General features: G+C 47.9%; 16 non-coding genes across 16 annotated transcripts; all 16 read left to right on the top strand.

Annotated features, from left to right (window-relative positions):
• The first annotated feature begins 1999 nt into the window (after nt 1-1999).
• On the top strand, nt 2000-2073 carry TRNAT-AGU (transfer RNA threonine (anticodon AGU)). The gene has a single exon. It is a non-coding gene; the product is annotated as a tRNA-Thr (tRNA).
• Nucleotides 2074-2337: 264 nt separating this feature from the next.
• TRNAA-AGC (transfer RNA alanine (anticodon AGC)) lies at nt 2338-2411 on the top strand. Its single transcript has one exon. It is a non-coding gene; the product is annotated as a tRNA-Ala (tRNA).
• Nucleotides 2412-3016: 605 nt separating this feature from the next.
• On the top strand, nt 3017-3090 carry TRNAA-AGC (transfer RNA alanine (anticodon AGC)). Its single transcript has one exon. It is a non-coding gene; the product is annotated as a tRNA-Ala (tRNA).
• Nucleotides 3091-3183: 93 nt separating this feature from the next.
• Nucleotides 3184-3257, top strand: TRNAN-GUU (transfer RNA asparagine (anticodon GUU)). The gene has a single exon. It is a non-coding gene; the product is annotated as a tRNA-Asn (tRNA).
• A 1791-nt stretch (nt 3258-5048) lies between these two features.
• Nucleotides 5049-5122, top strand: TRNAA-AGC (transfer RNA alanine (anticodon AGC)). Its single transcript has one exon. It is a non-coding gene; the product is annotated as a tRNA-Ala (tRNA).
• A 600-nt stretch (nt 5123-5722) lies between these two features.
• Nucleotides 5723-5796, top strand: TRNAT-AGU (transfer RNA threonine (anticodon AGU)). Its single transcript has one exon. It is a non-coding gene; the product is annotated as a tRNA-Thr (tRNA).
• A 95-nt stretch (nt 5797-5891) lies between these two features.
• TRNAT-AGU (transfer RNA threonine (anticodon AGU)) lies at nt 5892-5965 on the top strand. Its single transcript has one exon. It is a non-coding gene; the product is annotated as a tRNA-Thr (tRNA).
• Nucleotides 5966-6057: 92 nt separating this feature from the next.
• On the top strand, nt 6058-6131 carry TRNAT-GGU (transfer RNA threonine (anticodon GGU)). The gene has a single exon. It is a non-coding gene; the product is annotated as a tRNA-Thr (tRNA).
• A 4947-nt stretch (nt 6132-11078) lies between these two features.
• TRNAT-AGU (transfer RNA threonine (anticodon AGU)) lies at nt 11079-11152 on the top strand. The gene has a single exon. It is a non-coding gene; the product is annotated as a tRNA-Thr (tRNA).
• A 1110-nt stretch (nt 11153-12262) lies between these two features.
• On the top strand, nt 12263-12336 carry TRNAS-AGA (transfer RNA serine (anticodon AGA)). The gene has a single exon. It is a non-coding gene; the product is annotated as a tRNA-Ser (tRNA).
• Nucleotides 12337-12598: 262 nt separating this feature from the next.
• On the top strand, nt 12599-12672 carry TRNAT-GGU (transfer RNA threonine (anticodon GGU)). Its single transcript has one exon. It is a non-coding gene; the product is annotated as a tRNA-Thr (tRNA).
• A 1441-nt stretch (nt 12673-14113) lies between these two features.
• TRNAS-AGA (transfer RNA serine (anticodon AGA)) lies at nt 14114-14187 on the top strand. Its single transcript has one exon. It is a non-coding gene; the product is annotated as a tRNA-Ser (tRNA).
• A 5115-nt stretch (nt 14188-19302) lies between these two features.
• On the top strand, nt 19303-19376 carry TRNAT-AGU (transfer RNA threonine (anticodon AGU)). The gene has a single exon. It is a non-coding gene; the product is annotated as a tRNA-Thr (tRNA).
• A 601-nt stretch (nt 19377-19977) lies between these two features.
• On the top strand, nt 19978-20051 carry TRNAT-AGU (transfer RNA threonine (anticodon AGU)). Its single transcript has one exon. It is a non-coding gene; the product is annotated as a tRNA-Thr (tRNA).
• Nucleotides 20052-20485: 434 nt separating this feature from the next.
• On the top strand, nt 20486-20559 carry TRNAS-AGA (transfer RNA serine (anticodon AGA)). Its single transcript has one exon. It is a non-coding gene; the product is annotated as a tRNA-Ser (tRNA).
• A 262-nt stretch (nt 20560-20821) lies between these two features.
• Nucleotides 20822-20895, top strand: TRNAT-GGU (transfer RNA threonine (anticodon GGU)). The gene has a single exon. It is a non-coding gene; the product is annotated as a tRNA-Thr (tRNA).
• Nucleotides 20896-25957: the final 5062 nt, after the last annotated feature.

The following is a 25957-nucleotide window of genomic DNA, read 5'->3' as shown; positions in this document are numbered from 1 at the left end:
TATCTTAACTATCCTATCCATATTGGTAGTTATTTTGCCTTCTTTGTCCCTTAGTGCATACATCCGACTTTTGCCTATCCCAAGTTTCCTCTTCAATGCTTTGACACTTCCTCCGTTTTTCAGAGCGTGTTCAATTCTCTCCATGTTATACCTTCTTACATCGCATACTTTACGTCTATTAATCAACTTCGAAAGCTCTGCCAGTTCTATTTTGTCTGTTGTACTTGACACTTTCATGATTTGACGCTTCTTAATTAGGTTCTTCGTTTCCTGTGAAAGCTTGCCAGTGTCCTGTCTAACTACCCTGCCTCCAACTTCCACTGCACACTCCATAATGATACTCGTCAGATTATCATTCATTGTATCTACGCTAAGGTTGGTTTCCTCACTAAGAGCCGAGTACCTGTTCTGCAGTGACACTCTGAATTCCTGTACTTTCCCTCTCAGTGCTAGCTGATTGATTGGCTTCTTGCGTATCAGTTTCTGTCGTTCCTTCTTCAAGTCTAGGCGAATTCGAGACCGTACCATTCTATGGTCACTGCATCGTACCTTGCCAATCACTTCCACATCCTGCACGATTCCAGGGTGTGCACTCATTATAAAGTCTATTTCGTTCTTATTTTCGCCATTAGGGCTCCTCCATGTCCACTTGCGGTTTTCTCGTTTTCGGTAGAAGGTATTCAAAATCCGTAAATTATTGCGTTCTGCGAATTCTACTAGTAGCTCTCCTCTGGCGTTTCTAGTACCGATGCCATAATCTCCTACTGCCTGGTCTCCAGCCTGCTTCTTCCCTACCTTTGCATTAAAGTCGCCCATCACTATAGTATACTGTGTTTTTACCTTACTCATTGCCGATTCCACGTCTTCATAGAAGCTTTCAACTGAAGCGTCATCATGGCTGGATGTAGGCGCGTAAGCCTGTACTACCTTCATCTTGTATCTTTTATTCAGTTTAATTACGATACCTACCACCCTTTCATTAATGCTATAGTATTCCTCTATGTTGCCAGCTATGTTTCTGTGAATGAGGAACCCCACTCCCAGTTCTCTTCTGTCTGCCAAGCCCCTGTAGCAAAGGACGTGCCCATTCTGTAGCACCGTATAGGCCTCATCTGTCCTCCTGACCTCACTGAGCCCTATTATATCCCATTTAACACCCTCTAGCTCCTCGAATAGTACAGCTAGACTTCCCTCACTAGATAAGGTTCTAGCGTTAAACGTTGCCAAGTTCAGGTTCCAATGGCGGCCTGTCCGGATCCAGAGATTCTTAGCACCCTCTGCTGCGTTGCAGGTCTGACCGCCGCCGTGGTCAGTTGCTTCGCAGCTCTGGGGACTGAGGGCCGTGAGTTATTTGACGTAATCATGTGGGAGGTAGTGGCCAGATACTGCACCAGGGTGGCCAATCCTTCTCTGGTGAGGGAGTGCGTTCTCGGCGGTGTTTGCCGGTGAGGCCGCACCCCAGGCCTCTTAATGCAGTTCCATCAACACGCGGATTTTTTTTTTTAATCCGGTTGGGAACTGCGCGGTACCGGGATTTGAACCACGGACCTCTTGCATGCGAGGCGGATGCTCTAACCACTACGCCATCGCCGCACCCAGTATTTCGAAGTTTAGTTCGAAATAATTCTGATGGTGTCACTGCCTGAACAAGACGCTGCGCAGGCGCTGTGGCTTAGTTAGTTGAAGCGCCTGTCTAGTAAAAGGAAAATCGTGAGTTCGAATCTCACCTGTGCCTCGAGAGTCAAGACAAACGTCTCTCAAGTTTTTTGTTTTCGAAGTTTAGTTCGAAATATTTCTGATAGTGTCACTGCCTGAACAAGACGCTGCGCAGGCGCCGTGGCTTTGATGGTTAAAGCGCCTGTCTAGTAAACAGGAGATCGTGAGTTCGAGTATCACCGGTGCCTCGAGAGTCAAGACAAACGTCTCTCACCTTTTTTGTTTTCGAAGTTTAGTTCGAAATACTTCTGATGGCTTCACTGCCTGAACATGACGCTGCGCAGGCGCCGTGGCTTAGTTGGTTAAAGCGCCTGTCTAGTAAACAGGAGATCGTGAGTTGGAATCTCACCGGTGCCTCGAGAGTCAAGACAAACGTCTCTCTAGTTTTTTGTTTTCGAAGTTCAGTTCGAAATAATTCTGATGGTGTCACTGCCTGAACAAGACGCTGCGCAGGCGCTGTTGCTTAGTTAGGTAAAGCGCCTGTCTAGTAAGAGGAAGAGTGTGAGTTCGAATCTCACCTGTGCCTCGAGAGTCAAGACAAACGTCTCTCAAGTTTTTTGTTTTCGAAGTTTTGTTCTAAATACTTCTGATGGTGTCACTGCCTGAACAAGGCGCTGCGCCGGCGCCGTGGCTTAGTTGGTTAAAGCGCCTGTCTAGCAAACAGGAGGTCGTGAGTTCGAATCTCACCGGTGCCTCGAGAGTCAAGACTAACGTCTCTCTAGTTTTCTTTTGTTTCCGAAGTATTGTTCGAAATACTTCTAATGGTGTCACTGCCTGAACAAGAGGCTGCACAGGCGCCGTGGCTTATTTGGTTAAAGCGCCTGTCTAGTAAACCGGAGATCGTGAGTTCGAATGTCACCGGTGCCTCGAGAGTCAAGACAAACGTCTCTCTAGTTTTTCGTTTTCGAAGTTTAGTTCCAAATACTTCTGATGGTGTCACTGCCTGAACCAGACGCCGCGTAGGCGCCGTGGCTTAGTTGGTTAAAGCGCCTGTCTAGTAAACAGGGGATCAACAGTTCGAATCTCACCGCTGCCTCGAGAGTCAAGACAAACGTCTCTCTAGTTTTTTGTTTTCGAAGTTTAGTTCGAAATAATTCTGATGGTGTCACTGCCTGAAGAAGACGCTGCGCAGGCGCTGTGGCTTAAATAGTTAAAGCGCCTGTCTAGTAAGAGGAAGATCGTGAGTTCTAATCTCACCTGTGCCTCGAGAGTCAAGACAAACGTCTCGGAAGTTTTTTGTTTTCGAAGTTTAGTTCTAAATACTTCTGATGGTGTCACTGCCTGAACAAGACGCTGCGCAGGCGCCGTGGCTTAGTTGGTTAAAGCGCCTGTCTAGCAAACAGGAGATCATGAGTTCGAATCTCACCAGTGCCTCGAGAGTCAATACTAACGTCTCTCTAGTTTTTTGTTTTCGAAGTATAGTTCGAAATACTTCTGATGGTGTAACTGCCTGAACAAGACGCTGCAGGCGCCGTGGCTTAGTTAGTTAAAGCGCCTGTCTGTTAAGCAGGAGATCGTGAGTTCGAATCTCACCGGTGCCTCGGGAGTCAAGACTGACGTCTCTCTAGTTTTCCGTTTTCGAACATTCATGACTTCTTTGCGCAAACACGTACACGGACACAAGGAAAAGAGGCAAACAACACGGGCGCCCGTGTTGTTTGCCTCTTTTCCTTGTGTCCGTGTACGTGTTTGCGCAAAGAAGTCATGATCGAGTGCGAACTCGCCCAACTTTCAGTATTTTGTTTTCGAAGTTTAGTTCGAAATACTTCTGATGGTGTCACTGCCTGACCAAAACGCTGCGCAGGCGCCGTGGCTTAGTTAGTCAAAGCGCCTGTCTAGTAAACAGGAGATCATGAGTTCGAATCTCACCGGTGCCTCGAGAGTCAAGACAAACCTCTCTCTAGTTTTTTTGTTTTCGAAGTATAGTTCGAAATACTTCTGATGGTGTCACTGACAGAACAAGGCGCTGCACAGGCGCCGTGGCTTAGTTAGTTAAAGCGCTTGTCTAGTAAACAGGAGATCATGAGTTCGAATCTCACCGGTGCCTCGAGAGTCGAGACAAACGTCTCTCTAGTTTTTTGCTTTCGAAGTTTAGTTCGAAATAATTCTGACGTGTCACTGCCTGAGCAAGACGCTGCGCGGGCGCTGTGGCTTAGATAGTTAAAGCGCCTGTCTAGTAATAGGGAGATCGTGAGTTCGAATCTCACCTGTGACTCGAGAGTCAAGACAAACAGCTCTCTAGTTTTTGTTTTCGAAGTTTAGTTCGAAATACTTCTGATGGTGTGACTGCCTGAACAAGACGCTGCTCAGGCGCCGTGGCTTAGTTAGTTAAAGCGCCTGTCTAGTAAAACAGGAGATCGTAGTTCGTATCTCACCGGTGCCTCGAGAGTCAAGACAAACCTCTCTCTAGTTTTTTTGTTTTCGAAGTTTAGTTCGAAATTCTTCTGATGGTCTGACTGCCCTAACAAAACGCTGCGCAGGCGCCGTGGCTTAGTTGGTTAAAGCGCCTGCCTAGTAAACAAGAGATCGTGAGTTTGAATCTCACCGGGGCTTCGAGAGTAAAGACAAACGTCTCTCTAGTTTTTTTGTTTTCGAAGTTCAGTTCGAAATACTTTTGATGGTGTCACTGCCCGAACATGGCGCTGCGCTGGCGCCGTGGCTTAGTTGGTTAAAGCGCGTGTCTAGTAAAAAGGTGAGCTTGAGTTCGAAGTTCGAATCTGATCGGTGCCACGAGAGTCAAGAAAAACCTCTCTCTAGTTTTTTGTTTTTGAAGTTTAGTTCGAAATACTTCTGATGGTGTCACTGCCTGAACAAGATGCTGCGCGGGTGCCGTGGCTTAGTTGGTTAAAACGCCTGTCTAGTAAACAGGAGATCATGACTTCGAATCTCACCGGTGCCTCGAGAGTCAAGGTAACCGTCTCTCTAGTTTTTCGTTTTCGAAGTTTAGTTCGAAATTCTTCTGATGGTCTCACTGCCCTAACAAAACGCTGCGCAGGCGCCGTGGCTTAGTTGGTTAAAGCGCCTGCCTAGTAAACAAGAGATCGTGAGTTTGAATCTCACCAGGGCTTCGAGAGTGAAGACAAAGGTCTCTCTAGTTTTTTTGTTTTCGAAGTTTAGTTCGAACTACTTCTGATGGTGTCACTGCCTGAACAAGACGCTGCGCAGGCACTGTGGCTTAAATAGATAAAGCGCCTGTCTAGTAAACAGGAGATTGTAGTTCGTATCTCACCGGTGCCTCGAGAGTCAAGACAAACGGCTCTCTAGTTTTTTGTTTTCGAAGTTTAGTTCTAAATACTTCTGATGGTGTCACTGCCTGAACAAGGCGCTGCGCCGGCGCCGTGGCTTAGTCGGTTAAAGCGCCTCTCTAGCAAACAGGAGATCGTGAGTTCGAATCTCACCGGTGCCTCGAGAGTCAAGACTAACGTCTCTCTAGTTTTTGTTTTCGAAGTTTAGTTTGAAATAATTCTGATGGTGTCACTGCCTGAAGAAGACGCTGCGCAGGCGCTGTGGCTTAAATAGATAAAGCGCCTGTCTAGTAAACAGGAGATTGTAGTTCGTATCTCACCGGTGCCTCGAGAGTCAAGACAAACCTCTCTCTAGTTTTTTGTTTTCGAAGTTTATTTCGAAATACTTTTGATGGTGTCACTGCCCGAACAAGGCGCTGCGCAGGCGCCGTGGCTTAGTTGGTTAAAGCGCGTGTCTAGTGAAAAGGTGAGCATGAGTTCGAATCTCACCGGTGCCACGAGAGTCAAGAAAAACCTCCCTCTAGTTTTTTGTTTTTGAAGTTTAGTTCGAAATACTTCTGATGGTTTCACTGCCTGAACAAGACGCTGCGCGGGCGCCGTGGCTTAGTTGGTTAAAGCACCTGTCTAGTAAACAGGAGATCATGAGTTCGAATCTCACCAGTGCCTCGAGAGTCAAGGTAACCGTCTCTCAAGTTTTTTGTTTTCGAAGTTTAGTTCGAAATTCTTATGATGGTCTGACTGCCTTAACAAGACGCTGCGCAGGCGCCGTGGCTTAGTTGGTTAAAGCGCCTGTCTAGTAAACAGGAGATCGTGAGTTCGAATCTCACCGGTGTCTCGAGAGTCAAGACTAACGTCTCTCTAGTTTTTTGTTTTCGAAGTTTAGTTCGAAATACTTCTGATGGTGTCACTGCCTGAACAAGACGCTGCACAGGTGCCGTGGCTTAGTTGGTTAAAGCGCCTGTCTAGTAAACAGGAGATCGTGAGTTCGAATCCCACCGGTGCCTCAGGAGTCAAGACTAACGTCTCTCTAGTTTTTGTTTTCGAAGTATAGTTCGAAATACTTCTGATGGTGTCACTGCCTGAACAAGACGCTGCAGGCGCCGTGGCTTAGTTAGTTAAAGCGCCTGTCTGGTAAACAGGAGATCGTGAGTTCGAATCTCACCAGTGCCTCGAGAGTCAAGACTAACGTCTCTCTAGTTTTTGGTTTTCGAAGTATAGTTCGAAATACTTCTGATGGTGTCACTGCCTGAACAAGGCGCTGCGCAGGCGCCGTGGCCTAGTTGCATTCCACTTCCAGCTTTCGAGCGATACGGTCGCGGAATGTTCGGCTCCGACGGAGCGGTATCAGCGGCCCGACCGGGCCGCGGTAACAGGGTTTTCACGCCTAGCGCCGACGATTATCAGGTGATTCTGCCCAATCTGCCTTCCGGACGCATTGCTGCGAATACCGTTTTCATGCATGGTGATCCGAGAGCCCGGCCTTACCGCGTCGAAGACTACAGGGACACTTTGGCCAAGCTTGGTGCACTCGACGACGTTTTGGTGTTGGGGGCGTATCAAATGAACCACGTATGGGCTGTGACACTGACGAGTGCTGAGGCTGCTCGGAAGTTGCTCTCCGCCATCGATGTGAAGGTAAAGGATCGCCCATGTTTGCTCATTGACCCAAATAACCGCGAGGTTCGCTTGAAGCTTCACTGGTTGCTGCACGGCGTGACCGACGAAGACGTGCGTGTTGCCTTGACTCCCTATGGGAAAGTGTTCGAAGTGAAACGGGAAAAGTGGCGAGCACCGGGCATCACAGAAAAGGGCTCAATGACGCGGTCTGTGGGACTAAAGCTGCACTCCGACGTCAAGGTGAATGACATTCCGCACCAGCTCAAGATTGCCGGAGAGCTGACTCTCGCTGCCGTTCCAGACCGTGCACCGTTGTGCCTACGGTGCAAGAGTACCGGTCACATACGTCGCGACTGCCGAGTACCCCGCTGCAGTCGTTGTCGCCGCTTCGGCCACGATGACGCCGACTGCGCGAAGACATATGCCAGTGTGACCGGACCAGCGCAGGAAAGTGATGCACTAGAGCACCTCATGGACGAAGCAGACTCGGAAGAAACAGCAGGAGTTAACCCGAACTCTGCTGTGGAAGATGGGTCGTCATGCCATCAAGAAGAGGGCGTGTGTGAAGCACTAGGTAAGCCCGACGCCGGGCTTCCATACGAAGGCGTAGGCGAAAGTAGTGAAAAGGTGGATTCAAGCAGCACCGGCGACACGTGTCTTGGCTCAGCAGATGAGACCCCCTCCGAGGCTGAACCAATGACTGGGATTGAAAGCGACAGTGGCACTGTGACGGGGAAGCGTCCCCGTGACGAAGGGAAAAAAGACAAGGGCACCACTGCTGCCTCGCCGGACGAACCACCCGCCAAAACAACTCCCGCTCGGCGGCCTACCATCCGGCCACGGCCAAACATTTCGTCGGAGCGCAAGACGGCGGAAACGCCGCCTTCGCCAACTTAAGGACTGTACTGGGACAAGGCGTTCAGGAAGGAAGTGCAGTTGTAAGGTAAGCGCCATGCCCCTGGGTTTTTTGTAGCCTTACAATGGTGCAAATAGAAAATTTAATCCGTGTGGCCACTTTAAATGTGCGTGGCCTGGCCTCACGGAGAAAACAATGTCAACTTTATCGGCTAGTAAGCGACCTCGACCTTGACATACTGGCAGTCCAAGAGACTAAAGTCCATAGCGACGATGAAACTGGGGGCATGGTGCGCCAATTCTTGCCGCGGTATTCTGTTATAGTTAGCCATGCCATAGGGACTTCTTCCGGTTGCGTTTTGTTCGTCAGACAGAGTCTGGGTGCTAAAGTAGAAGCCCCAACGTCATGTCCGTCTGGTCGGCTGATTGTTTGCGATCTCTTGTTTTCGGGATTGGAATGGCGCATAATATGCTTGTACGCACCGATTGTCACTGACGAAAGACGCATATTTTTCGAACACCTAAAGCAGTATACCAATTGTAATAGGCTCCTGATCATTATTGGCGATTTCAACTGCGTCCTTTCAGCCAAAGACAAAACTAGCGAACGACATTTCAGGGATGCAAGTACGGCTGTCTTAAGCGATACAGTAAGAGAACATGGTTTGGAGGGTGTGGCCAAATGTCTCGGTGGTGGCCGGACTATGCAGTACATCCACTTTGAGGCAGCCAGCCATGCCCGACTAGATAGGGCGTACGTGAGTGTAGAATTGGTACCGCTTTGCAAGGCATACCGTGTTAACGCCGTTTCATTTAGTGACCACTGCTTGGTTAGCTTTGTAGTAGCTAGCACGAAAGAAACGAAAAGGGCCTTCGAGTGGCAACTATGGAAATTGAATTCGAATCTGCTGAGTGATGAAAAATTTATGGAGGAAGTAATGACGGAAGTTGAAAAAATGAAAGTTCGCAGTAAAAAGACGTTTAGAGAAAAATGGGAGAACTTCAAGCAGGTCGTTAAATTGAAGGCTTTGGAACGTTAGAGCGCTATAAGCAGAGAAAAAGGAGCAGAAGAAAAGCTCATGCGCAGAAACCTGGAAAAATTGCTCTTCGAAGAATGTAGAATGCCCGGCATGTTTCTTGAAGATATTCGCGCGTTGAAAAGTAAAATTGAGCGGTACGATGTCGAAAGATACCGCGGTGCTATGGTTCGGGCAAGAGCCGAGCGACTGATAACGGTAGAAGCACCGTCAAAAAGGGCGTTGGGCTCAGAAAAGTGGCATGCGCGTCGTAATCAGATAACAGAAATTGAACACGAGGGTGAAGTCGGCGATGTCGCAGATGTTATCGAGCGTGCTTTCTTTGAGCACTTCAATGGTTTATTCGCCGCCAGCTCAGTTGATGTCGATCGTTTTAAAAAAGATTTTTTGCCGCTGATGCCAAAGCTTGTCAATAATGCAAAAAAATTATTGGAGGAACCCATTTCGGAAGAGGAAGTTAACAGTGCTATTGAAAGTATGCATCCCGGGAAATCGCCTGGTCCTGATGGTCTGACTTCCGCCTTTTATAAGTGTTTCAAGTTTGAAATAACACCAGTCTTAGCCGACGTTTATATTGAGGCATTCGAGCTGAAAATATTACCCCCGTCCTTTACATCATCTAACACTGTTCTTATACCAAAATCGGAAGACCCCGTTGCACTTCGCAAAGTAAATTCTTACCGCCCAAGCTGCCTCACTAATGGAGATTATAAGATATTCATGAAAATTCTAGCTAAAAGGTTGCAAACAGTCATTACGGAGCTCGTGGGGGCGCATCAGACGTGCGGCATTAAAGGTCGAACTATCCTCACGAATATACACGCAGCCCGGAGCATCCTCGAATGTTGCGACGCTATTCGTGCGCGAGTCGCAATGCTGCAAATCGACCTCGAGAAGGCTTTTGACAGGGTGCCTCATGAAATTCTGCTGTGCATCCTAGATTATGTGAATTTAGGGAAAATAATCAAAGAGGGGGTTGTCATGGCGTACCGAGACTGCTCAACGCGGCTAATCGTTAACAAGGTGCTGGGGAAGCGCATCCCAGTCAAGCGTTCGGTCCGTCAGGGTTGTCCTGTCTCACCACTATTGTTTTGTTTGTACATAGAGCCCTTTTGTTTGAATGTCATAGAGAATGACTGCGTCCGTGGGTTTAAGCTGCACGAGGTTGAAGACCGACTGTTGGCTTATGCCGACGATATTGCCATTTTTTGCGCGGACTCTGACAGCATAGCAGATGCTGTCAAATGCGCTAATAACTTCTGTGCTGCAAGTGGCAGCGCTGTAAACTGGGGAAAATGCCTTGGCTTTTGGCACGGTGACTGGGCAGAAACCCCAGACAGTTTTGCCAGCATAAGGTTTGTTACGACACCGGTGAAATACTTGGGTGCCCCCCTCGAATGCTACAAAAACAGCGACTCGTACTGGAGGAGCCAAGTGGATAACCTGCGGGAAAAAGTGAACAAGTTGAATGGCTGGAATTGGTCTATGTTTTCTAAAGCCACAATTTGCAACATATTCTTAGTGAGTAAAATTTCGTATATCTTACAAGTCTTACATTGTTCAAGGGTAAACATCCAAAAATTTCACCATGTGTTCGCTGTCTTTGTGTGGGAATCGTCTTGGGAAAGATCGAGTCGGACCAATTTATTTCTTCGAGTGCGAAATGGAGGACTGGGCTTGTCGCATTTGTTTTTAAGACAGGTAGTCAATCGGTTTTGTTTCTTTAGAGACGTCGACAACACATTCCTTCGCACTGTCTGTCAACTTCGCCTTGGGCAACACTTGCCTAACATGGTAGCATCAACCTGCAGCGTACCTGGTGGTGTTTATGGCTTTCTCCGCGAAGTTGTACTTGTAGGTTTCTGTCAGTGCGGTTTTCACTTGAATACTTCAGTCAAGTCCGACGAAGAAGGTTGTACAAGGACCTATGTGATGTGTTTTTACCAGTGCCTTTGTATCGGTCCCTTTACAATGTATGCCATGGCCACACTGTACTAAAGCGCGTCAATGCGATGAAAATATCGCCAAGTGCTAAAAATTTCTTGTTTAAATTACATACCGGTACGCTGACCGTCAAAACCTGGATGGCTGCAAAGGGATTCTACGTTCCTTGGGGCACGCATTGCATAATATGCAGAAAGGAGGAGACAATTGAGCATGTATTCATTGACTGCTGGGATGCTATCTTTCTTTGGGACGTGCTCCAGCGCGCGATCAAAAAAGACTTCCTCATTGATGCATATGGCATCCGCTATTTGCAAATACAAAGTGACGATGGTACCCCATATGATATGATAATGCTTATGGCTCTTCATAGCATTTGGAAATCCAGGATGGCAGCCATGTACTTTGATGTAGATGCACGAGCACCCACCCAGTACTTCAAAGAGTATATAAGAAATTTTGTGGATGAACAAAAGTTGCAGGAATTCACCCCAGAATGGTTGACGCGCGTCGAATTACTATCGACGAATAAAACATTTTAACAGGTGCGTGGCCACATCGTTTGAGCCACGGTTTTTACAATGTTTTGTGTTGTGTTGTGTAATTATCTCTTAATATGTGTATTGTTTACGTGAGCCGAAAACAGGCAATAAAGAAAAAAAAAGGCGCCGTGGCTTAGTTGGTTAAAGCGCCTTTCTAGTAAACAGGAGATCGTGAGTTCGAATCTCACCGGTGCCTCGAGAGTGAAGACTAACGTCTCTCTAGTTTTTTGTTTTCGAAGTATAGTTCCAAATACTTCTGATGGTGTCACTGCCTGAACAAGACGCTGCGCAGGCGCCGTGGCTTCTTTAGTTAAAGCGCCTGTCTAGTAAACAGGAGATCGTGAGTTCGAATCTCACCGGTGCCTCGAGAGTCAAGACAAAACTCTCTCTAGTTTTTTTGTTTTTGAAGTATAATATAAAATGCTTCTAATGGTGTCACTGCCTGAAGAAGATGCTGCGCAGTCACCGTGTCTTAGTTCGTTATCTCACCTGTCTAGTAAACAGGAGATAGTGAGCTCGAATCTCATCTGTACCTCGAGAAACAAGACAAATTTCTCTAATTTTTTGTTTTCGAAGTATAGTTCGAAATACTTCTAATGATGTCACTGCCTCAACGAGACGCCACGCAGGCGCCATGGCTTAGTTGGTTAAAGCGCCTGGCTAGTAAACAAGAGATCGTGAGTTCGAATCTCACCGGTGCTTCGAGAGTAAAGACAAACGTCTCTCTAGTTTTTTGTTTTCGAAGTTTAGTTCGAAATACTTCTGATGGTGTCACTGCCTGAACAAGACGCTGCGTAGGCGCTGTGGCTTAGTTGGTTAAAGCGCCTGTCTAGTAAACAGGAGATTATGAGTTCGAATCTCAGCGGTGCCTCGAGAGTCAAGACAAACGTCTCTCTAGTTTTTTTTGTTTTCGAAGTTTAGTTCGAAATACTTCTGATGGTGTCACTGCCTGAACAAGACGCTGCGCAGGCGCCGTGGCTTAGTTGGTTAAAGCGCCTGTCTAGTAAACAGGAGATCGTGAGTTCGAATCTACCGGTGCCTCGGGAGTCAAGACAAACGTCTCTCTAGTTTTTTGTTTTCGAAGTATAGTTCAAAATACTTCAGATGGTGCCACTGCCTGAACAAGACGCTGCGCAGGCGCCGTGGCCTAGTTAGTTAAAGCGCCTGTCTAGTAAACAGGAGATTGTGAGTTCGAATCTCACCGGTGCCTCGGGAGTCAAGACTAACGTCTCTCTAGTTTTTTTGTTTTCGAAGTTTATTTCGAAATACTTCTGATGGTGTCACTGCCTGAACAAGACGCTGCACAGGTGCCGTGGCTTAGTTGGTTAAAGCGCCTGTCAAGAAAACAGGAGATCGTGAGTTCAAATCTCACCGGTGCCTCGAGAGTCAAAAGAAACATCTCTCTAGCTTTTTGTTTTTGAAGTTTAGTTCGAAATACTTCTGATGGTGTCACTGCCTGAACAACAGGCTGCGCAGGCGCCGTGGCTTAGTTGGTTGAAGCGCCTGTCTAGTAAACAGGAGATCATGAGTTCGAATCTCACCGGTGCCTCGAGAGTCAAGACTAACGTCTCTCTAGTTTTTTGTTTTCGAAGTATAGTTCGAAATACTTCTGATGGTGTCACTGCCTGAACGAGACGCTGCGGGCGCCGTGGCTTAGTTAGTTAAAGCGCCTGTCTGGTAAACAGGAGATCGTGAGTTCGAATCTCACCAGTGCCTCAGGAGTCAAGACTGACGTCTCTCTAGTTTTTTGTTTTCGAACATTCATGACTTTTTTGCGCAAACACGTACACGGACACAAGCAAAAGAGGCAAACAACACGGGCGCCCGTGCTGTTTGCCTCTTTTTCTTGTGTCCGTGTACGTCTTTATGCAAAGATCGAGTACCAACTCGCCCAACTTTCAGTACTTTTGTTTTTGGAAGTTTAGTTCGAAATACTTCTGATGGTGTCACTGCCTGAACAAAACGCTGCGCAGGCGCCGTGGCTTAGTTAGTTAAAGCGCCTTTCTAGTAAACAGGAGATCGTGAGTTCGAATCTCAGTGGTGCCTCGAGAGTCAAGACAAACGTCTCTCTAGTTTTTTTTGTTTTCGAAGTATAGTTCGAAATACTTCAGATAGTGTCACTGCCTGAACAAGATGCTGCGCAGGCGCCGTGGCTTAGTTAGTTAAAGCGCCTGTCTAGTAAACAGGAGATCGTGAGTTCGAATCTCACCAGTGCCTCGGGAGTCAAGACTAACGTCTCTCTAGTTTTTTGTTTTCGAAGTTTAGTTCCAAATACTTCTGATGGTGTCACTGCCTGAACAAGACGCTGCGCAGGCGCCGTGGCTTCTCTAGTTAAAGCGCCTGTCTAGTAAACAGGAGATCGTGAGTTCGAATCTCACCGGTGCCTCGAGAGTCAAGACAAAACTCTCTCTAGTTTTTTTGTTTTTGAAGTATAATATAAACTGCTTCTAATGGTGTCACTGCCTGAAGAAGATGCTGCGCAGTCACCGTGTCTTAGTTCGTTATCTCACCTGTCTAGTAAACAGGAGATAGTGAGCTCGAATCTCATCTGTACCTCGAGAAACAAGACAAATTTCTCTAATTTTTTGTTTTCGAAGTATAGTTCGAAATACTTCTAATGATGTCACTGCCTCAACGAGACGCCACGCAGGCGCCATGGCTTAGTTGGTTAAAGCGCCTGGCTAGTAAACAGAGATCGTGAGTTCGAATCTCACCAGTGCTTCGAGAGTAAAGACAAACGTCTCTCTAGTTTTTTGTTTTCGAAGTTTAGTTCGAAATACTTCTGATGGTGTCACTGCCTGAACAAGACCCTGCGCAGGCGCCGTGGCTTCTTTAGTTAAAGCGCCTGTCTAGTAAACAGGAGATCATGAGTTCGAATCTCACCGGTGCCTCGAGAGTCAAGACAAACGTCTCTCTAGTTTTTTTTGTTTTCGAAGTATAGTTCGAAATACTTCAGATAGTATCACTGCCTGAACAAAATGCTGCGCAGGCGCCGTGGCTTAGTTAGTTAAAGCGCCTGTCTAGTAAACAGGAGATCGTGAGTTCGAATCTCACCAGTGCCTCGGGAGTCAAGACTAACGTCTCTCTAGTTTTTTGTTTTCGAAGTTTAGTTCCAAATACTTCTGATGGTGTCACTGCCTGAACAAGACGTTGCACAGGTGCCATGGCTTAGTTGGTTAAAGCGCCTGTCAAGAAAACAGGAGATCGTGAGTTCAAATCTCACCGGTGCCTCGAGAGTCAAGACAAACATCTCTCTAGCTTTTTGTTTTTGAAGTTTAGTTCGAAATACTTCTGATGGTGTCACTGCCTGAACAACAGGCTGCGCAGGCGCCGTGGCTTAGTTGGTTGAAGCGCCTGTCTAGTAAACAGGAGATCATGAGTTCGAATCTCACCGGTGCCTCGAGAGTCAAGACTAACGTCTCTCTAGTTTTTGGTTTTCGAAGTATAGTTCGAAATACTTCTGATGGTGTCACTGCCTGAACAAGGCGCTGCGCAGGCGCCGTGGCCTAGTTGCATTCCACTTCAAGCTTTCGAGGGATACGGTCGCGGAATGTTCGACTCCGACGGAGCGGTATCAGCGGCCCGACCGGGCCGCGGTAACAGGGTTTTCGCGCCTAGCGCCGACGATTATCAGGTGATTCTGCCCAATCTGCCTTCCGGACGCATTGCTGCGAATACCGTTTTCATGCATGGTGATCTGAGAGCCCGGCCTTACCGCGTCGAAGACTACAGGGACACTTTGGCCAAGCTTGGTGCACTCGACGACGTTTTGGCGTTAGGGGCGTATCAAATGAACCACGTATGGGCTGTGACACTGACGAGTGCTGAGGCTGCTCGGAAGTTGCTCTCCGCCATCGATGTGAAGGTAAAGGATCGCCCATGTTTGCTCATTGACCCAAATAACCGCGAGGTTCGCTCGAAGCTTCACTGGTTGCTGCACGGCGTGACCGACGAAGACGTGCGTGTTGCCTTGACTCCCTATGGGAAAGTGTTCGAAGTGAAACGGGAGAAGTGGCGAGCACCGGGCATCACAGAAAAGGGCTCAATAACGCGGTCTGTGGGACTAAAGCTGCACTCCGACGTCAAGGTGAATGACATTCCGCACCAGCTCAAGATTGCCGGAGAGCTGACTCTCGTTGCCGTTCCAGACCGTGCACCGTTGTGCCTACGGTGCAAGAGTACCGGTCACATACGTCGCGACTGCCGAGTACCCCGCTGCAGTCGTTGTCGCCGCTTCGGCCACGATTACGCCGACTGCGCGAAGACATATGCCAGTGTGACCGGACCAGCGCAGGAAAGTGATGCACTAGAGCACCTCATGGACGAAGCAGACTCGGAAGAAACAGCAGGAGTTAACCCGAACTCTGCTGTGGAAGATGGGTCGTCATGCCGTCAAGAAGAGGGCGTGTGTGAAGCACTAGGTAAGCCCGACGCCGGGCTTCCATACGAAGGCGTAGGCGAAAGTAGTCAAAAGGTGGATTCAAGCAGCACCGGCGACACGTGTCTTGGCTCAGCAGACGAGACCCCCTCCGAGGCTGAACCAATGACTGGGATTGAAAGCGACAGTGGCACTGTGACGGGGAAGCGTCCCCGTGACGAAGGGAAAAAAGACAAGGGCACCACTGCTGCCTCGCCGGACGAACCACCCGCCAAAACGACTCCCGCTCGGCGGCCTACCATCCGGCCACGGCCAAACATTTCGTCGGAGCGCAAGACGGCGGAAACGCCGCCTTCGCCAACTTAAGGACTGTACTGGGACAAGGCGTTCAGGAAGGAAGTGCAATTGTAAGGTAAGCGCCATGCCCCTGGGTTTTTCGTAGCCTTACAATGGTGCAAATAGAAAATTTAATCCGTGTGGCCACTTTAAATGTGCGTGGCCTGGCCTCACGGAGAAAACAATGTCAACTTTATCGGCTAGTAAGCGACCTTGACCTTGACATACTGGCAGTCCAAGAGACTAAAGTCTATAGCGACGATGAAATTGGGGGCATGGTGCGCCAATTCTTGCCGCGGTATTCTGTTATAGTTAGCCATACCATAGGGACTTCTTCCGGTTAGGTTTTGTTCGTCAGACAGAGTCTGGGTGCTAAAGTAGAAGCCTCAACGTAATGTCCGTCTGGTCGGCTCATTGTTTGCGATCTTTTGTTTTCGGGATTGGAATGGCGCATAATATGCTTGTACGCACTGACTGTCACTGACGAAAGACGCATATTTTTCGAACAACTAAAGCAGTATACCAATTGTAATAGGCTCCTAATCATTATTGGCGATTTCAACTGCGTCCTTTCAGCAAAAGACAAAACTAGCGAACGACATTTCAGGGTCAAGTACGGCTGTCTTAAGCGATACAGTAAGAGAACATGGTTTGGAGGATGTGGCCGAATGTCTCGGTCGTGGCCGGACTATGCAGTACATCCACTTTGAGGCAGCCAGCCATGCCCGACTAGATAGGGCGTACGTGAGTGTAGAATTGGTACCGCTTTGCAAGGCATACCGTGTTAACGCCGTTTCATTTAGTGACCACTGCTTGGTTAGCTTTGTAGTAGCTAGCACGAAAGAAACGAAAAGGGCCTTCGAGTGGCAACTATGGAAATTGAATTCGAATCTGCTGAGTGATGAAAAATTTATGGAGGAAGTAATGACGGAAGTTGAAAAAATGAAAGTTCGCAGTAAAAAGACGTTTAGAGAAAAATGGGAGAACTTCAAGCAGGACGTTAAATTGAAGGCTTTGGAACGTTAGAGCGCTATAAGCAGAGAAAAAGGAGCAGAAGAAAAGCTCATGCGCAGAAACCTGGAAAAATTGCTCTTCGAAGAATGTAGAATGCCCGGCATGTTTCTTGAAGATATTCGCGCGTTGAAAAGTAAAATTGAGCGGTACGATGTCGAAAGATACCGCGGTGCTATGGTTCGGGCAAGAGCCGAGCGACTGATAACGGCAGAAGCACCGTCAAAAAGGGCGTTGGGCTCAGAAAAGTGGCATGCGCGTCGTAATCAGATAACAGAAATTTAACACGAGGGTGAAGTCGGCGATGTCGCAGATGTTATCGAGCGTGCTTTCTTTGAGCACTTCAATGGTTTATTCGCCGCCAGCTCAGTTGATGTCGATCGTTTTAAAAAAGATTTTTTGCCGCTGATGCCAAAGCTTGTCAATAATGCAAAAAAATTATTGGAGGAACCCATTTCGGAAGAGGAAGTTAACAGTGCTATTGAAAGTATGCATCCCGGGAAATCGCCTGGTCCTGATGGTCTGACTTCCGCCTTTTATAAGTGTTTCAAGTTTGAAATAACACCAGTCTTAGCCGACGTTTATAATGAGGCATTCGAGCTGAAAATATTACCCCGTCCTTTACATCATCTCACACTGTTCTTATACCAAAATCGGAAGACCCCGTTGCACTTCGCAAAGTAAATTCTTACCGCCCAAGCTGCCTCACTAATGGAGATTATAAGATATTCATGAAAATTCTAGCTAAAAGGTTGCAAACAGTCATTACGGAGCTCGTGGGGGCGCATCAGACGTGCGGCATTAAAGGTCGAACTATCCTCACGAATATACACGCAGCCCGGAGCATCCTCGAATGTAGCGACGCTATTCGTGCGCGAGTCGCAATGCTGCAAATCGACCTCGAGAAGGCTTTTGACAGGGTGCCTCATGAAATTCTGCTGTGCATCCTAGATTATGTGAACTTAGGGAAAATAATCAAAGAGGGGGTTGTCATGGCGTACCGAGACTGCTCAACGCGGCTAATCGTTAACAAGGTGCTGGGAAAGCGCATCCCAGTCAAGCGTTCGGTCCGTCAGGGTTGTCCTGTCTCACCACTATTGTTTTGTTTGTACATAGAGCCCTTTTGTTTGAGTGTCATAGAGAATGACTGCGTCCGTGGGTTTAAGCTGCACGAGGTTGAAGTCCGACTGTTGGCTTATGCCGACGATATTGCCATTTTTTGCGCGGACTCTGACAGCATAGCAGATGCGGTCAAATGCGCTAATAACTTCTGTGCTGCAAGTGGCAGCGCTGTAAACTGGGGAAAATGCCTTGGCTTTTGGCACGGTGACTGGGCAGAAACCCCAGACAGTTTTGCCAGCATAAGGTTTGTTACGACACCGGTGAAATACTTGGGTGCCCCCCTCGAATGCTACAAAAACAGCGACTCGTACTGGAGGAGCCAAGTGGATAACCTGCGGGAAAAAGTGAACAAGTTGAATGGCTGGAATTGGTCTATGTTTTCTAAAGCCACAATTTGCAACATATTCTTAGTGAGTAAAATTTCGTATATCTTACAAGTCTTACATTGTTCAAGGGTAAACATCCAAAAATTTCACCATGTGTTCGCTGTCTTTGTGTGGGAATCGTCTTGGGAAAGATCGAGTCGGACCAATTTATTTCTTCGAGTGCGAAATGGAGGACTGGGCTTGTCGCATTTGTTTTTAAGACAGGTAGTCAATCGGTTTTGTTTCTTTAGAGACGTCGACAACACATTCCTTCGCACTGTCTGTCAACTTCGCCTTGGGCAACACTTGCCTAACATGGTAGCATCAACCTGCAGCGTACCTGGTGGTGTTTATGGCTTTCTCCGCGAAGTTGTACTTTCTTGTAGGTTTCTGTCAGTGCGGTTTTCACTTGAATACTTGAGTCAAGTCCGACGAAGAAGGTTGTACAAGGACCTATGTGATGTGTTTTTACCAGTGCCTTTGTATCGGTCCCTTTACAATGTATGCCATGGCCACACTGTACTAAAGCGCGTCAAGGCGATGAAAATATCGCCAAGTGCTAAAAATTTCTTGTTTAAATTACATACCGGTACGCTGACCGTCAAAACCTGGATGGCTGCAAAGGGATTCTACGTTCCTTGGGGCACGCATTGCATAATATGCAGAAAGGAGGAGACAATTGAGCATGTATTCATTGACTGCTGGGATGCTATCTTTCTTTGGGACGTGCTCCAGCGCACGATCAAAAAAGACTTCCCCATTCATGCATATGGCATCCGCTATTTGCAAATACAAAGTGACGATGGTACCCCATATGATATGATAATGCTTATGGCTCTTCATAGCATTTGGAAATCCAGGATGGCAGCCATGTACTTTGATGTAGATGCACGAGCACCCACCCAGTACTTCAAAGAGTATATAAGAAATTTTGTGGATGAACAAAAGTTGCAGGAATTCACCCCAGAATGGTTGCCGCGCGTCGAATTACTATCGACGAATAAAACATTTTAACAGATGCGTGGCCACATCGTTTGAGCCACGGTTTTTACAATGTTTTGTGTTGTGTTGTGTAATTATCTCTTAATATGTGTATTGTTTACGTGAGCCGAAAACAGGCAATAAAGAAAAAAAGGCGCCGTGGCTTAGTTGGTTAAAGCGCCTTTCTAGTAAACAGGAGATCGTGAGTTCGAATCTCACCGGTGCCTCGAGAGTGAAGACTAACGTCTCTCTAGTTTTTTGTTTTCGAAGTATAGTTCCAAATACTTCTGATGGTGTCACTGCCTGAACAAGACGCTGCGCAGGCGCCGTGGCTTCTTTAGTTAAAGCGCCTGTCTAGTAAACAGGAGATCGTGAGTTCGAATCTCACCGGTGCCTCGAGAGTCAAGACAAAACTCTCTCTAGTTTTTTTGTTTTTGAAGTATAATATAAAATGCTTCTAATGGTGTCACTGCCTGAAGAAGATGCTGCGCAGTCACCGTGTCTTAGTTCGTTATCTCACCTGTCTAGTAAACAGGAGATAGTGAGCTCGAATCTCATCTGTACCTCGAGAAACAAGACAAATTTCTCTAATTTTTTGTTTTCGAAGTATAGTTCGAAATACTTCTAATGATGTCACTGCCTCAACGAGACGCCACGCAGGCGCCATGGCTTAGTTGGTTAAAGCGCCTGGCTAGTAAACAAGAGATCGTGAGTTCGAATCTCACCGGTGCTTCGAGAGTAAAGACAAACGTCTCTCTAGTTTTTTGTTTTCGAAGTTTAGTTCGAAATACTTCTGATGGTGTCACTGCCTGAACAAGACGCTGCGCAGGCGCCGTGGCTTAGTTGGTTAAAGCGCCTGTCTAGTAAACAGGAGATTATGAGTTCGAATCTCAGCGGTGCCTCGAGAGTCAAGACAAACGTCTCTCTAGTTTTTTTGTTTTCGAAGTTTAGTTCGAAATACTTCTGATAGTGTCACTGCCTGAACAAGACGCTGCGCAGGCGCCGTGGCTTAGTTGGTTAAAGCGCCTGTCTAGTAAACAGGAGATCGTGAGTTCGAATCTACCGGTGCCTCGGGAGTCAAGACAAACGTCTCTCTAGTTTTTTGTTTTCGAAGCATAGTTCAAAATACTTCAGATGGTGCCACTGCCTGAACAAGACGCTGCGCAGGCGCCGTGGCCTAGTTAGTTAAAGCGCCTGTCTAGTAAACAGGAGATTGTGAGTTCGAATCTCACCGGTGCCTCGGGAGTCAAGACTAACGTCTCTCTAGTTTTTTTGTTTTCGAAGTTTATTTCGAAATACTTCTGATGGTGTCACTGCATGAACAAGACGCTGCACAGGTGCCGTGGCTTAGTTGGTTAAAGCGCCTGTCAAGAAAACAGGAAATCGTGAGTTCAAATCTCACCGGTGCCTCGAGAGTCAAAAGAAACATCTCTCTAGCTTTTTGTTTTTGAAGTTTAGTTCGAAATACTTCTGATGGTGTCACTGCCTGAACAACAGGCTGCGCAGGCGCCGTGGCTTAGTTGGTTGAAGCGCCTGTCTAGTAAACAGGAGATCATGAGTTCGAATCTCACCGGTGCCTCGAGAGTCAAGACTAACGTCTCTCTAGTTTTTTGTTTTCGAAGTATAGTTCGAAATACTTCTGATGGTGTCACTGCCTGAACGAGACGCTGCGGGCGCCGTGGCTTAGTTAGTTAAAGCGCCTGTCTGGTAAACAGGAGATCGTGAGTTCGAATCTCACCAGTGCCTCAGGAGTCAAGACTGACGTCTCTCTAGTTTTTTGTTTTCGAACATTCATGACTTTTTTGCGCAAACACGTACACGGACACAAGCAAAAGAGGCAAACAACACGGGCGCCCGTGCTGTTTGCCTCTTTTTCTTGTGTCCGTGTACGTCTTTAGTCAAAGATCGAGTACCAACTCGCCCAACTTTCAGTACTTTTGTTTTTGGAAGTTTAGTTCGAAATACTTCTGATGGTGTCACTGCCTGAACAAAACGCTGCGCAGGCGCCGTGGCTTAGTTAGTTAAAGCGCCTTTCTAGTAAAGAGGAGATCGTGAGTTCGAATCTCAGCGGTGCCTCGAGAGTCAAGACAAACGTCTCTCTAGTTTTTTTGTTTTCGAAGTATAGTTCGAAATACTTCAGATAGTGTCACTGCCTGAACAAGATGCTGCGCAGGCGCCGTGGCTTAGTTAGTTAAAGCGCCTGTCTAGTAAACAGGAGATCGTGAGTTCGAATCTCACCAGTGCCTCGGGAGTCAAGACTAACGTCTCTCTAGTTTTTTGTTTTCGAAGTTTAGTTCCAAATACTTCTGATGGTGTCACTGCCTGAACAAGACGCTGCGCAGGCGCCGTGGCTTCTCTAGTTAAAGCGCCTGTCTAGTAAACAGGAGATCGTGAGTTCGAATCTCACCGGTACCTCGAGAGTCAAGACAAAACTCTCTCTAGTTTTTTTGTTTTTGAAGTATAATATAAACTGCTTCTAATGGTGTCACTGCCTGAAGAAGATGCTGCGCAGTCACCGTGTCTTAGTTCGTTATCTCACCTGTCTAGTAAACAGGAGATAGTGAGCTCGAATCTCATCTGTACCTCGAGAAACAAGACAAATTTCTCTAATTTTTTGTTTTCGAAGTATAGTTCGAAATACTTCTAATGATGTCACTGCCTCAACGAGACGCCACGCAGGCGCCATGGCTTAGTTGGTTAAAGCGCCTGGCTAGTAAACAAGAGATCGTGAGTTCGAATCTCACCAGTGCTTCGAGAGTAAAGACAAACGTCTCTCTAGTTTTTTGTTTTCGAAGTTTAGTTCGAAATACTTCTGATGGTGTCACTGCCTGAACAAGACCCTGCGCAGGCGCCGTGGCTTCTTTAGTTAAAGCGCCTGTCTAGTAAACAGGAGATCGTGAGTTCGAATCTCACCGGTGCCTCGGGAGTCAAGACTAACGTCTCTCTAGTTTTTTTGTTTTCGAAGTTTATTTCGAAATACTTCTGATGGTGTCACTGCCTGAACAACAGGCAGCGCAGGTGCCGTGGCTTAGTTGGTTGAAGCGCCTGTCTAGTAAACAGGAGATCATGAGTTCGAATCTCACCGGTGCCTCGAGAGTCAAGACTAACGTCTCTCTAGTTTTTGGTTTTCGAAGTATAGTTCGAAATACTTCTGATGGTGTCACTGCCTGAACAAGGCGCTGCGCAGGCGCCGTGGCCTAGTTGCATTCCACTTCAAGCTTTCGAGGGATACGGTCGCGGAATGTTCGACTCCGACGGAGCGGTATCAGCGGCCCGACCGGGCCGCGGTAACAGGGTTTTCGCGCCTAGCGCCGACGATTATCAGGTGATTCTGCCCAATCTGCCTTCCGGACGCATTGCTGCGAATACCGTTTTCATGCATGGTGATCTGAGAGCCCGGCCTTACCGCGTCGAAGACTACAGGGACACTTTGGCCAAGCTTGGTGCACTCGACGACGTTTTGGCGTTAGGGGCGTATCAAATGAACCACGTATGGGCTGTGACACTGACGAGTGCTGAGGCTGCTCGGAAGTTGCTCTCCGCCATCGATGTGAAGGTAAAGGATCGCCCATGTTTGCTCATTGACCCAAATAACCGCGAGGTTCGCTCGAAGCTTCACTGGTTGCTGCACGGCGTGACCGACGAAGACGTGCGTGTTGCCTTGACTCCCTATGGGAAAGTGTTCGAAGTGAAACGGGAGAAGTGGCGAGCACCGGGCATCACAGAAAAGGGCTCAATAACGCGGTCTGTGGGACTAAAGCTGCACTCCGACATCAAGGTGAATGACATTCCGCACCAGCTCAAGATTGCCGGAGAGCTGACTCTCGTTGCCGTTCCAGACCGTGCACCGTTGTGCCTACGGTGCAAGAGTACCGGTCACATACGTCGCGACTGCCGAGTACCCCGCTGCAGTCGTTGTCGCCGCTTCGGCCACGATTACGCCGACTGCGCGAAGACATATGCCAGTGTGACCGGACCAGCGCAGGAAAGTGATGCACTAGAGCACCTCATGGACGAAGCAGACTCGGAAGAAACAGCAGGAGTTAACCCGAACTCTGCTGTGGAAGATGGGTCGTCATGCCGTCAAGAAGAGGGCGTGTGTGAAGCACTAGGTAAGCCCGACGCCGGGCTTCCATACGAAGGCGTAGGCGAAAGTAGTCAAAAGGTGGATTCAAGCAGCACCGGCGACACGTGTCTTGGCTCAGCAGACGAGACCCCCTCCGAGGCTGAACCAATGACTGGGATTGAAAGCGACAGTGGCACTGTGACGGGGAAGCGTCCCCGTGACGAAGGGAAAAAAGACAAGGGCACCACTGCTGCCTCGCCGGACGAACCACCCGCCAAAACGACTCCCGCTCGGCGGCCTACCATCCGGCCACGGCCAAACATTTCGTCGGAGCGCAAGACGGCGGAAACGCCGCCTTCGCCAACTTAAGGACTGTACTGGGACAAGGCGTTCAGGAAGGAAGTGCAATTGTAAGGTAAGCGCCATGCCCCTGGGTTTTTCGTAGCCTTACAATGGTGCAAATAGAAAATTTAATCCGTGTGGCCACTTTAAATGTGCGTGGCCTGGCCTCACGGAGAAAACAATGTCAACTTTATCGGCTAGTAAGCGACCTTGACCTTGACATACTGGCAGTCCAAGAGACTAAAGTCTATAGCGACGATGAAATTGGGGGCATGGTGCGCCAATTCTTGCCGCGGTATTCTGTTATAGTTAGCCATACCATAGGGACTTCTTCCGGTTGGGTTTTGTTCGTCAGACAGAGTCTGGGTGCTAAAGTAGAAGCCTCAACGTAATGTCCGTCTGGTCGGCTCATTGTTTGCGATCTTTTGTTTTCGGGATTGGAATGGCGCATAATATGCTTGTACGCACTGACTGTCACTGACGAAAGACGCATATTTTTCGAACAACTAAAGCAGTATACCAATTGTAATAGGCTCCTAATCATTATTGGCGATTTCAACTGCGTCCTTTCAGCCAAAGACAAAACTAGCGAACGACATTTCAGGGTCAAGTACGGCTGTCTTAAGCGATACAGTAAGAGAACATGGTTTGGAGGATGTGGCCGAATGTCTCGGTGGTGGCCGGACTATGCAGTACATCCACTTTGAGGCAGCCAGCCATGCCCGACTAGATAGGGCGTACGTGAGTGTAGAATTGGTACCGCTTTGCAAGGCATACCGTGTTAACGCCGTTTCATTTAGTGACCACTGCTTGGTTAGCTTTGTAGTAGCTAGCACGAAAGAAACGAAAAGGGCCTTCGAGTGGCAACTATGGAAATTGAATTCGAATCTGCTGAGTGATGAAAAATTTATGGAGGAAGTAATGACGGAAGTTGAAAAAATGAAAGTTCGCAGTAAAAAGACGTTTAGAGAAAAATGGGAGAACTTCAAGCAGGTCGTTAAATTGAAGGCTTTGGAACGTTAGAGCGCTATAAGCAGAGAAAAAGGAGCAGAAGAAAAGCTCATGCGCAGAAACCTGGAAAAATTGCTCTTCGAAGAATGTAGAATGCCCGGCATGTTTCTTGAAGATATTCGCGCGTTGAAAAGTAAAATTGAGCGGTACGATGTCGAAAGATACCGCGGTGCTATGGTTCGGGCAAGAGCCGAGCGACTGATAACGGCAGAAGCACCGTCAAAAAGGGCGTTGGGCTCAGAAAAGTGGCATGCGCGTCGTAATCAGATAACAGAAATTTAACACGAGGGTGAAGTCGGCGATGTCGCAGATGTTATCGAGCGTGCTTTCTTTGAGCACTTCAATGGTTTATTCGCCGCCAGCTCAGTTGATGTCGATCGTTTTAAAAAAGATTTTTTGCCGCTGATGCCAAAGCTTGTCAATAATGCAAAAAAATTATTGGAGGAACCCATTTCGGAAGAGGAAGTTAACAGTGCTATTGAAAGTATGCATCCCGGGAAATCGCCTGGTCCTGATGGTCTGACTTCCGCCTTTTATAAGTGTTTCAAGTTTAAAATAACACCAGTCTTAGCCGACGTGTATAATGAGGCATTCGAGCTGAAAATATTACCCCGTCCTTTACATCATCTCACACTGTTCTTATACCAAAATCGGAAGACCCCGTTGCACTGTGCAAAGTAATTTTTTTTTTTTTATTGGCGCTAGTATGCCCTACGGCATCAGTTAAATAAAGAGGAAAAGTTTTGTTTCCTGTATGAAGGCCAGGAGTTGTCGATGCAGTGGACCGTGCGTCCAGCGCGTCAAGTCAGGTGGTCGGCCGGGGTGGTGGTGAAGGCCGCGTAGGTGGCGAGTGCGAGCCTGGTGAAGGCCCGGGCAGGTTCCCAATAGGTGATCAAGCGTTGCCTCTGTGGCTGGGGCAACGCAGAATGGGCACGTCGTTGGGGGAGGCTGTGCACCAGATGTCCATGTAGCCCGGATTGCAGGAGTCAAGGCGGCGCCCACACGAATCCTCCTGAGCGCAACCTCCTCTCGGCGAGTTAAGCCGCCAGGAAGGTCAGATCCACGCGGAGGAATGAGAGCACGCGTGGAGCGCCGGAGGGTTTCTTTGTGCACAAGCAAGCTGTCCTTCGGGGACAAACGAAGTAGAGGCAGCGGGTGTTGAACAGTCGCTGGATGGCAAGCGGCATCTGCTTCCACTTGAGCCGGTGCAGACCGGCGGGTCCACAGAACGCGGACAGGACAGGCACATGAGTGGATCAGTCGGTGTATATCGGAGGCTATATCGATGGAGCTGGTCACTTTTCGCAGCTCTCGAACTGCCTGCGTGGAGTCCGTATATACAAGCAATTTATAGTGTGACAAAGAATCCATTTTGGATATCATAACTGT

Source organism: Rhipicephalus microplus, unplaced genomic scaffold, assembly GCF_043290135.1.
Source record: "Rhipicephalus microplus isolate Deutch F79 unplaced genomic scaffold, USDA_Rmic scaffold_62, whole genome shotgun sequence".
Lineage (NCBI taxonomy): Eukaryota > Metazoa > Arthropoda > Arachnida > Ixodida > Ixodidae > Rhipicephalus > Rhipicephalus microplus.
This window is presented reverse-complemented; position numbering and strand designations above follow the sequence as displayed.